This window comes from Parasteatoda tepidariorum, chromosome 1 (assembly GCF_982258835.1).
Source record: "Parasteatoda tepidariorum strain Cologne lab strain chromosome 1, Ptep-v5.0, whole genome shotgun sequence".
NCBI classification, from domain to species: domain Eukaryota; kingdom Metazoa; phylum Arthropoda; class Arachnida; order Araneae; family Theridiidae; genus Parasteatoda; species Parasteatoda tepidariorum.
In genome coordinates this window covers 15,372,955-15,385,327 of record NC_141755.1, presented here as the reverse complement: position 1 = coordinate 15,385,327, position 12,373 = coordinate 15,372,955, and the positions used below count along the sequence as shown (strand labels likewise).

The window sequence follows — 12,373 nt, the reverse complement described above, 5'->3', positions numbered from 1 at the left end:
TTATCATAAATTAAGGAAAAATCACAAAAATAGCGATAACTCTTTCAAAAGTAAGCCAAACCGTGCAAAATTTGCATATGTTGTCCACTAAGAGTAGCTGAGTAAAATTGCAATATGCAAATTAGTGGCGCTGCACTCGGCTTACGTCATCTGCCTGGAGCATAAAAGTCCAAGTTTGAGAGAAAGCACACAAATTTTACTGTGATTGCGACATTGAAAATCTGAGATAGCCAATTCGTAATAATGACCTCTAGGCATCATTTGCCTGAAGAACTACGATGGAGAGCCATCGGGAGACTAGAGGCAGGGCAGAGTCAATCAGAAGTGGCCAGATGGCTAAATGTGAGTCCATCTGTGGTTCATAGACTTTGGAGGCAATTTCAAACCACAGATTCGGCATCTAGGAGGTTCAGTCAAGGACGGCCAACTGTTACGACCAGTGCCGATGACCGATATTTGACATTAAGTGCACGCAGGAATAGAACCGCTACTCCGACACATCTTAGATCCTCTCTTGCTGCAGCCACCGGAAGGTTGGTGTCAACGTCAACTGTGCGCAGAAGGCTCCACGAAGGTGGTCTGTATGCGAGACGACCAGCCATTTGCGTGCCGCTCACATCACGCCATAGGAGAGACCGTTTGCAGTGGGCCCGACAACATGTCCACTGGACGTCAGATCAATGGAGGCCTGTTCTCTTTACGGATGAGTCCAGGTTTAGTCTAGAAAGTGACAGTAGACGTTATTTGATATGGAGAGAACCTGGGACCCGTTATCATCCATCAAACATCCGTGAAAGAGATGCATACGGAAGAGGCAGTGTCTGTGTTTGGGGAGGCATATCCTTAGGAGGGCGCACATACCTCCATGTCTTTCCAAGGGGAACCGTGAATGCTCAGGTTTATCGAGACAACATCCTTGATGCTTATGTGCGCCCATATGCCGGGGCAATTGGTGATTGCTTCCTGTTACAGGACGATAATGCAAGACCACACAGAGCTCGCATTGTTGATGATTATCTTCAACAGGAAACAATTACTCGCATGGAGTGGCCAGCTCGATCCCCGGACTTGAATCCTATCGAGCACGTTTGGGATGCTCTAGGGAGGCGTGTATCTGCCATCAATCCGCCCCCTCAGACCCTTGCCACGCTTGCAACTGCTTTACAAGAGCAATGGTTCTCACTTCCTATTGAACTGATAGACCGCATAATTGAAAGCATCACACATCGCTGTTTGTGCTGTATTGCTTCTAGAGGCAATCATATTCCATATTAAAGGTACTTTTTCTATTGCAAACCGATACTTCCAATTTGTTTATTTTATACATGTGCTAATTTCTATACTACTATTAATGTCTGATAATTTCTTTTTATGTTGTTTAATACCTTACTATGTGTTGTATATTGTGGGTAAGTTTCATAAAATTCCATGTGTAATTTCTTGAGTTATCGCGATTTTTGTGAATTTTCCTTAATTTATGATAACCAGTGTATATAACTTTACTTTAATTTAATATTTTAGCCGAAGACGTTTATATTCTGCTGAAAACAACAGTATTTCTTAAAATAACTCAGATAAATCTACGTCGTTTTTGTTATTAATGATTTCAAGAAGCCAGGAAAATGGTAGCATAAAAACCTACTCACCTTGAAAAATTTTTTGAAATAGATTTCGAGCCAGAAAATTTGTTCGTTATTCATGCAACAAGACATGTTCAGATAGGAGGGTATCTAATAATTAGCATAAGATATTGATTCCTGGCGCTATCTATTTCGGTTATAAATCACTAAATAAAAGTAGCCAGGAAAATGACAGATTTTCATGGGACAAAATGAAAAAATAATTTTAAGCGAAGTTTTAGTAAACAATACCCTCTGCGCATATTCTAGAAATGTTTACATAGGATAAGATAAAAAAAAATTAGATTTTGAAAAATGTATGGGAAGTTTTGAAGCTAGTTATTATTGGAAATATTGTTTGGGACATGCCAGGAAAATGACATTTTGATATTCAATTAAATTTTTTAAGCATACAAAACAGTCGATGCTAGTGCGAAGACATTTTAAAATGCTAACAGCAATGCTATTTATTAATTTTTTTTTAAAAAAAGTTCTTTTAGTATTATAGTATTAGATCTTGGAGCAAGGGACAGTGAATTGTCATGTTTCGTGAGAATCATCCATATATATATATGTATGTATGTATATATATATATATATATATATATATATATATATATATATATATATATATATATATATATATATATATATATATATATATATATATATATATATATATATATATATATATATATATATATATATATATATATATATATATTGTCCTCAGATTAATTATGTTAAGAAATGCTTCAGAGGAAATTTGCTGCTCTGCATATTTGTTTAATTGAGAAAATAATGCTATACAATACTTAATAACCTCTTAAAATTAAAATTTACAAATAAAATTAAATAATAGAATTTAATAATATAAATTTAATAAAGTATGAATCATAAAATTATTATGTTATTTTTGTAATCAATGATCTATTGAAATAAATGAATCTAATGAAATATAATAAGCTTTCTTACTTAATTTAAATTTAAAACTTTCATCGTTTCTATAATTACTTATAAACATTAAAGTAGATTAGGAATAAGTTGTTTCAGACACGTAATGCGTTCACGCATATTTAACTTTGTTCCAGAAAATAACGTATTTAAAAAAAAGGAGGACATTTCGACAACGAACAAATTGTTTCATAAAAAAACATCAAGCTTTTAAAAACTCTTTTAATAAAGGGAGATGAATGCTCCTTATCAATATCAAGAATCTGATGAAAGAAAACTCTTTGAGGAACGCTGATCGTCTATCGCATTCCTGGAATGTTTTGGTGTTCAAAGATATGAGTTTTTAAAGATGGTCCGATTTGTTTAGAAAGATTCGTTGGAGAAGAGAATTTTTGACAGCTGACAAGTAAGTAGTGCTTTCTCTTCTTCTTATTTAGATTAATTTTCATTCATTTTGTTTCAATGAAATAATTAAACGGAGTTTTCAAGTTTCTCAAGTTGTAATTCTCAGGTTTCAATTTAGATTAATTTTCATTAATTTAGATATAGTTTTCATTCATTTTGTTTCAATAAAAAGAATTAAATGTAATTTTCAAGTTAATTTAAGAAGGTTTTAGTTAAATTATTGAATAATTTTAATATATTGAAACTTTTTTTTAAAAGAATTGTATTGATAATTAGTGCGAGTACGTTTCCACAGTATTTGATTTGGTATTTTAACTGCTTGTTAGACGTTGTAGATCTTTTTTATTCATTTTCTATTTAAATTACTGTTGAGTTTAGTAATTATTGTTTTATTAAAAATATTTCTATGTTCTTAAATGAATCAACATAAATGTTAAAATAACGATTAGAATGCAACTTTCATGAAAAAGTTATGAAATAAATATTAAACAAACGTGTTGCTTTGTAAACATGCATATATATGTAAACATGTTGTCCAACACCAGACGCTGAACCAGATCATGTGATAAAATATTATCTGGTGCATGTTATCAATTGATCAAACATCCTAATATTGAAATTGTTAATGTCAACTAGGTCTTAACACATAGAGCATTGCTATTGGTTTCTAATTTCGTTTGTTTTCTGTTGAGAATACCTCTTAAATCAAATTAGTAACTAATATGCACTCTCTCCTTTAAAACACAAGGTGCGATGGTGCAATTTCAGTTAAAACGCGTTAAATCGATAACGATGAGCAGGATAGCGCCTTTTTTCTATAAAATTTTGCTACGGGTAGCGCATTGATTATATTGTACAGCAAATTTTAAAGCGTTTTTTGTCATATAGATGAAACTATGTGATTCGGCAATAACATAAAAGGTGCTTGATTTATAAATTGAACTTAAAATGGTTCATCACGTACTGTTTCTGTGGGGAAAAAATTGCTAAACTACTGATAAATTCTCGAATATCTCGCTACTTAATGTACCAAGAGCTTCAAAATTCCGGGAAGGTAGATAAGGTTTTTGAAGCAAAGAGATCACCAAAATAATCGTCAAGTAGGAGAATGTCGCACTGCAAACGAGAGCATCTTTCCTTTGCTTATAAGTAGTAACAATAGTTTTGATAAAGTAAAGTCGGCGTGCAAGAATGTGAATTTTCGGTAAAAAAAATTATAATTACAGGCTTTAAAAAAAAAAAAAGAACAGATTCATTATTTTTAGCTAAACATTTACAAGCAACGTATTTTTATTTAAAAGATATTTTTAATGTTGTACTGTATTGATACATGTTGTACATTATTATTGATGCAGTGCCTGTTTACTAACAGGCATATTGATGCCTGCTAGCAAACAGGCACGTGAGTTGTCATCCACGTAGATCTCTCAATTATAATTTAAAATGGAAAATATCCAATATCGTATATAATCTATGAGATTTGATTTCTATGTCACCGTAAAGATACCAATTTCATGTAAAAAATTACTTATGTTAACAAAAGCTCCAAAAACTATATTGCACAATCTAAAGTCAGATCTTTAAATTTAAAAAAAAAAAAATAAAGAAAGAAAGAAATCTTTGTTTTAAAATTGAATCAGAAAAGGTGATTTCCAACGATACACAATTTTCCGCGTTACATACAAAGAAATAGTAAATATCTTTAACTGAGAGCCTGTAATAGTTAAGTTTGAAAAGGAAAGGTAAATTAGGTCGCAGTTATGAAGAAAACTTATTATTTTTTATTTTTTGAAAATGAACTGAGTTTTTATTAACTTTCTCTAATTTAAAAATTTTTTTTGGATTGTTTGTTCAAAAAATTAGTTAACTGTTTGAACTTTATTAATCAGATTGTAATTAAAGTGATTTAAAAGAAATATTTTTTCTTTTAACCCCTTAACAATCGGTTAATTTTCAAGAAAACGGTCATAAAAGTGCATATTTTGCCAAATACGCGTATCTGATTAGTGCTGACATCTTGTTTAAAGTAACCTAACTATCTACAATTACCTTAAAAATATCCTGGTACTTCCATCTGGTGTGTAAAATAAGAAATAAAATGTTTTCCGGGCAAAAAAAAAATGAATTAGTTTTATTCTTATTTGCGGGTAACTACTGAACACTACTGACCGGAAATTTCACGGGAGCGAGAAATAGAAGGCGAAACCTCACCCCGCTATTTTCACGGGAGCGAGAAGAAAGGGGTTTAACTAAGTTGTTTCTGTAAAATGAATCAATAGTTTTAAAATGAAATTTTTTTTTGCCTGCTGGCTTTTACTTAATAGTATAAATGTTTCTTTATGATTTTACATGATATATAAATATATTCCGTTTTTTATTATGAATACTATAAAGTTTTTTATAAAATTGACTGTAGCTCCCAGGAATATCTGCTTTTTCTTTAACCACTTTTAAAACTTATCCTTTACGTTTCTAGAAAGGCACATAAACACAGCAAGGTTTTAATTAATTCTTTCAGCTAATGTGTTGAACAGATTGTGGTTCTATCTATTTATTAGATAGTTACCTAATTAGACTGCCTAATTAGGCTTCAATTTTAATTGTTTTTATAAGCAGTTTTGCGATTACTATTGTGTCATCAATTGCTATATATCAAAAGTGCTATAAAAAGCTTCCAAAAAATAAATAAGTAAAAAAATAAATTTCTACAATCTCTAAAAACTGCGTTTTTGGGAAATAAGAAAACTTTTCGAAAAGTAAATATGTTATCACAGTTGCACTTTATTAAAAAAAGTTTATAGAAAACGGTTGCAGTTAGCAAAATATAACTGACCCTTTTTTTCTTGAAATCGAATAATGCATTTTATACCTAGAAAATAATTTATGATATACTTTGTACAGAATTTTAATGTTGCGAAAAATGTTTAAAATATATCGTATATTTTTTTACTTCAAGAATTATATATTAAAAAACATAGCTGTACAATAGTTAAAAACAAATAATGACGAATTCCAGAATTAAGAATATCTCAATAAATTCTAAAAACAATGTAAATGTATACAATTATAAAGTCTAAGAAGCTTTGTCGCCCGAGGAAGATGTTTAGCTACAGTTGCAGTTACTTGTCTGGATAAGAGGAAGTTTATGCTTGAGGTTTATTTCAAAGGAGACGTTTTGCCAGTGAAATATTTGTTTTCTCAAAAATTATTGGTTTAGTTGTTTGAAACTCAAAGTTTACTTTTCAAATTTAATGAATTCAATAATTCTTTTAAAACGTCTAACAGGAACACTTTACGATAAATTTGTTTGAACGAAAATACAAAGAGACAAAACAAAAATTAGGCTTTTTAACTGCTAAGTTCAATAATTATCGATAATATTTTATGTTTTAAACACTACACAATAGAATTTTATAGACGAAAAATCGAATAAGTAGATATATAGAATAAAATTTTAGAGCCTTCTCAAAATGAGTTAAACACTTGTCCCAAGAAAAAATATTACGTAAACAAAATGAATGACATATAATATCCCACAAAAATGACATAGAATGTATTTTCAGAGAGTTTAAGGAAAACAATGGAGATGATAAAAAAACGTGCATTTTGAAAAACTTTTGTTATAATTCTGCTCATTTATAAATAAATAAAAAAAAACGTTTTTTTGTTACTACAATTCGAATTAACTAACACTTCGAATGTTTTTTAATTATAAATCTCAGTCTAACATTTACTTAAAAATCTGTTAGATTATCGGAATTATATTTGTATTAAAATTATATTTGTATTTGTAATATATATATATATATATATATATATATATATATATATACATATATATATATATATATATATATATATATATATATATATATATATATATATATATATATATATATATATATATATATATATATATATATATATATATATATATATATATATATATATATATATATATATATATATATATATATATATATATATATATATATATATATATATATATATATGTATATATATATATATATATATATATATATATATATATATATGATATATATATATATATATATATATATATATATATATATATATATATATATATATATATATATATATATATATATATATATATATATATATATATATATATATATATATATATATATATATATATATATATATATATATATATATATATATATATATATATATATATATATATATATATATATATATATAAGTTCAAAATGAAGAATAAAACAAAGAAAAATTATAGACATATGAAAAAAAGGGGGTGGGAAATAATAAGTAAAAAAAACAACAAACAAAATTTTATTTAAAAAAAAAAAAAAAAAAAAAAAGTGAAATGATAATTAAAAAACCGGAAAAAAGGCCGGAAAAAAAAGATATAATCTTTTCTTCAGCCCACACGATTATATCCGCAAAACAGAGTGCTTTCTGATATTGTATCAATAAAGCCAAAGCAAAATATATTAATACAATAGTGTGAGGAGCACTCAAAAAAATATTTTTTTTATAAAATAACTACATAAAAAAAGATCATAAAAAGTAAATATAACATGTAAAAACAGATAATAAAATAAAATAAAAAGAAAAAATAAAATAAAAAACGTTAAAAAGGGGGGACTATAAAGCGAGTAGCAAAATCATAACAACTTACATGGACAGTTATTTTTCAAGAATGATTTAAAAATGTTTTCGCAGAAAGATTGCCAGATTACAAAATATGAAAACAAAAGCGCAAATTGAGTGTAACAAAAGGGTTCTAAAGTGTCGTTCTTACTGCACTGCTGAAGTGATTTGTTAATCTGAGTTTCGATTTGTTAGTTACCAAGGATGGGCCCGAAATGGATGTGCACAAGGTAATATTATACTGGATAATTTTAAAAATTCAAGGTAATATTATACTGGATAATTGTTTTTCTTAACTTTCTTAGTGTTTTCTTGTATTTATTTATATATATATATATATATATATATATATATATATATATATATATATATATATATATATATATATATATATATATATATATATATATATATATATATATATATATATATATATATATATATATATATATATATATATATATATATATATATATATTATTGTTTCGAAGTGAGTCGTGTTTTTTGGAAGATTTTACCTTTAGGGCAGAAAAAGACGTCGGTGTTTCATACTGAATTTCATAACCATAAATTATTTAAACTCTAAAAAATATTTTTCACTTATTTTGATCTAAATTCATACAAAATAATGAGAAAAATTATAAAAAGTATGGTTAATAAAAATTCTACGTCATAGGACTAAATGCTGTATTTTTTGCAATCGGCATACTTTTTTACCTCATTTCTTTAATTAGGAGTTTAAAAATATATATCAAAGGTAGTTATTACTGAACACACAATGTATAAAAATTATGTATCTCTTTTTCATAAATATGAGTATTTGTTCTACTTTAACTCTGATCCAATCAATATACTTGGTTATCAACATGGCAAAATATCGATTGCCGAAAAAGGCTTTTTTTAAATTTTATTTGTTTAAACGATTGAAAATTCCTCATGCACCACAAAGTATAGCATGAGGCTTACAGAAGTAAGTAGAAAACAAGCAAGAAAATTTAAAAATTTACATTACAAACAAAATTGCGCAAGGCAGCAAGACTTTCAATACTTTTGACCAGTTCTGAAAAAACAGGAGGCCAACAAATAGAATGACGCCTCAAATCAGTCTTTAATTTAATTCGGGCAATCGTATACAGTTTGCAATGAAGAAGAATGTGCTCAGCATCTTCATCAGCATCGCCGCAACCACAAGGTCCACTGATGGAAACGAAGGAAGATGGAAACGAAATAAATAAATAAATATATATATATATATATATATATATATATATATATATATATATATATATATATATATATATATATATATATATATATATATATATATATATATATATATATATATATATATATATATATATATATATATATATATATATATATATATATATATATATATATATATATATATATATATATATATATATATATATATATATATATATATATATATATATGAATGATATATATATATATATATATATATATATATATATATATATATAAGTTCAAAATGAAGAATAAAACAAAGAAAAATTATAGACATATGAAAAAAAGGGGGTGGGAAATAATAAGTAAAAAAAACAACAAACAAAATTTTATTTAAAAAAAAAAAAAAAAAAAAGTGAAATGATAATTTAAAAACCGGAAAAAAGGCCGGAAAAAAAAGATATAATCTTTTCTTCAGCCCACACGATTATATCCGCAAAACAGAGTGCTTTCTGATATTGTATCAATAAAGCCAAAGCAAAATATATTAATACAATAGTGTGAGGAGCACTCAAAAAAAATATTTTTTTTATAAAATAACTACATAAAAAAAGATCATAAAAAGTAAATATAACATGTAAAAACAGATAATAAAATAAAATAAAAAGAAAAAATAAAATAAAAAACGTTAAAAAGGGGGGACTATAAAGCGAGTAGCAAAATCATAACAACTTACATGGACAGTTATTTTTCAAGAATGATTTAAAAATGTTTTCGCAGAAAGATTGCCAGATTACAAAATATGAAAACAAAAGCGCAAATTGAGTGTAACAAAAGGGTTCTAAAGTGTCGTTCTTACTGCACTGCTGAAGTGATTTGTTAATCTGAGTTTCGATTTGTTAGTTACCAAGGATGGGCCCGAAATGGATGTGCACAAGGTAATATTATACTGGATAATTTTAAAAATTCAAGGTAATATTATACTGGATAATTGTTTTTCTTAACTTTCTTAGTGTTTTCTTGTATTTATTTATATATATATATATATATATATATATATATATATATATATATATATATATATATATATATATATATATATATATATATATATATATATATATATATATATATATATATATTATTGTTTCGAAGTGAGTCGTGTTTTTTGGAAGATTTTACCTTTAGGGCAGAAAAAGGCGTCGGTGTTTCATACTGAATTTCATAACCATAAATTATTTAAACTCTAAAAAATATTTTTCACTTATTTTGATCTAAATTCATACAAAATAATGAGAAAAATTATAAAAAGTATGGTTAATAAAAATTCTACGTCATAGGACTAAATGCTGTATTTTTTGCAATCGGCATACTTTTTTACCTCATTTCTTTAATTAGGAGTTTAAAAATATATATCAAAGGTAGTTATTACTGAACACACAATGTATAAAAATTATGTATCTCTTTTTCATAAATATGAGTATTTGTTCTACTTTAACTCTGATCCAATCAATATACTTGGTTATCAACATGGCAAAATATCGATTGCCGAAAAAGGCTTTTTTTAAATTTTATTTGTTTAAACGATTGAAAATTCCTCATGCACCACAAAGTATAGCATGAGGCTTACAGAAGTAAGTAGAAAACAAGCAAGAAAATTTAAAAATTTACATTACAAACAAAATTGCGCAAGGCAGCAAGACTTTCAATACTTTTGACCAGTTCTGAAAAAACAGGAGGCCAACAAATAGAAAGACGCCTCAAATCAGTCTTTAATTTAATTCGGGCAATCGTATACAGTTTGCAATGAAGAAGAATGTGCTCAGCATCTTCATCAGCATCGCCGCAACCACAAGGTCCACTGATGGAAACGAAGGAAGATGGAAACGAAAGTTAAAAACAATAGTTGGAAACGAAATAAATATCTCTTAAAATTTCCATGGTTTGTTAAAATTTGGGTTAATTTAAAATCAGTTGCAAAGAATTTACATTACAAACTGTGAAAAACGGATGGAAAGAACCCTTTCGTTTGGAAAAGGGCTAATAAATTATTTATAATGCTTAGACGAATCTAATTCGAAAATTTAACTTTTATTGCATATTTTTAACAACATACGTGCTATTCTATATTTCAGTTTTCAAGTATGCTTATATTTCAGTGGATAAGAATAACACTTCTAAGAGAATAGTAATTCAAAGTCTTTTTTACTACTGATTTGAGTTATCAAAGTAATAAATCCCAATGCTATGCAAGGTTCATTAATCTTCACGCATTTTTTTCTTTCTATTCCAGGGTTTTCTTATCGGTTAGCTGTAGTACGTGATTTGACTAAAAGAATGTTTTTAACCAATTTTGAATTCTCAGTTAATTTAGCATGCCTCCAGCGATAAGTAGGGAAAAAGTCGGAATTATTGATTGTCTGGTTCCAAAGGTTGATAAATTTGTAATATTTAACATGCATGAATAGCTGCTCACTTTTAGAATAATTGCGAAATTTTTTTAAATTAATATTTTTTTCTTGACCATGTTATTGTTTTTATAGCTTAAGACAAAACTTCTTGTCTTAATTGGCAGGATTTATCATTTTAAGAAGCCAAGAGATCGTGATATTAAAGACCCTTTTTTCCATCAAAAATAAGCAAACCTCTGTATTTCAATGCAATGTTCACGTGACTGTTGCTTGTGAAACTGCTTTCATTCGTTTTCATACTAAAGTAAACAGTATTCATAAAAAAAGTAATAAGATTTTTTCTTTAGTACGTAATTCAAAAACAAAAATTTAAGATCAAATTTTTGAAAACACTCCATTATTTTTCTACAAAATACATTTGATTAGGGTTAGTGCATCAGAGATAAGAATATTTCAACCCGAATAGATCTTTTAAAGGTGATTCAATGCTATTGGAGTAATATTGGATCCGACATTTTGGATAAGCTAACCAATACTATGTCTTAAAAGTGTGGGTTGATGATTAAATTATAAAGGGGGTTATATTGATTAAAAAAACTCTGTTATGTATGCTAAATTATGTAGTGAAAAATGTTTTATTTGTTTGTTTATTTATTTACTTTTTTAATGAAAAATTCTTCTTATGAGAGATTTTATTACTGTGTGTATTTCTTGGAAAAACTAAAAAGCAAAAAACAATAGGTGAATTGAAATTAATGAGTATTTTTGCATTTCTATAGCTTTAAAGCTATTATTATTTAGATTATATTATGCAACTTATGTCTTTATACATTTCTTTTCATTTTTATGTATCAATAGCTGTTTAAATCTATAATCTAACAAATAATGTTTTTTATTCATTAATTGCTTACCATCTTCAAACTTATAATCTAGCATATAAACTAATATTTTCTGGTATTCTTTTCTCCCTAGCTGAATAACAATCTCTCTCTTTCTTTAGAGTTTTTCATCAACTAATCGACGCTTTTCAAAAGATTTTGAATGACATATCGACATTTACTAAGTTCTTAAGATGTGATATTTATTGAAACGCGTTTGTAGCATATGGACATTTAT

General features: G+C 27.0%; 1 long non-coding RNA gene across 2 annotated transcripts in view; it reads left to right on the top strand.

Annotated features, from left to right (window-relative positions):
* The first annotated feature begins 2,803 nt into the window (after window positions 1-2,803).
* LOC107444229 (uncharacterized) overlaps window positions 2,804-12,373 on the top strand; it is a 76,310-nt gene continuing 66,740 nt past the window's right edge. Inside the window, exon 1 of one of the 2 annotated variants that reach the window (XR_001584104.4) lies at window positions 2,804-2,979. This is a non-coding gene — a long non-coding RNA (uncharacterized LOC107444229). The remainder of the gene's footprint in view (window positions 2,980-12,373) is intronic. The other variant, XR_001584108.4, reaches the window with a different exon arrangement.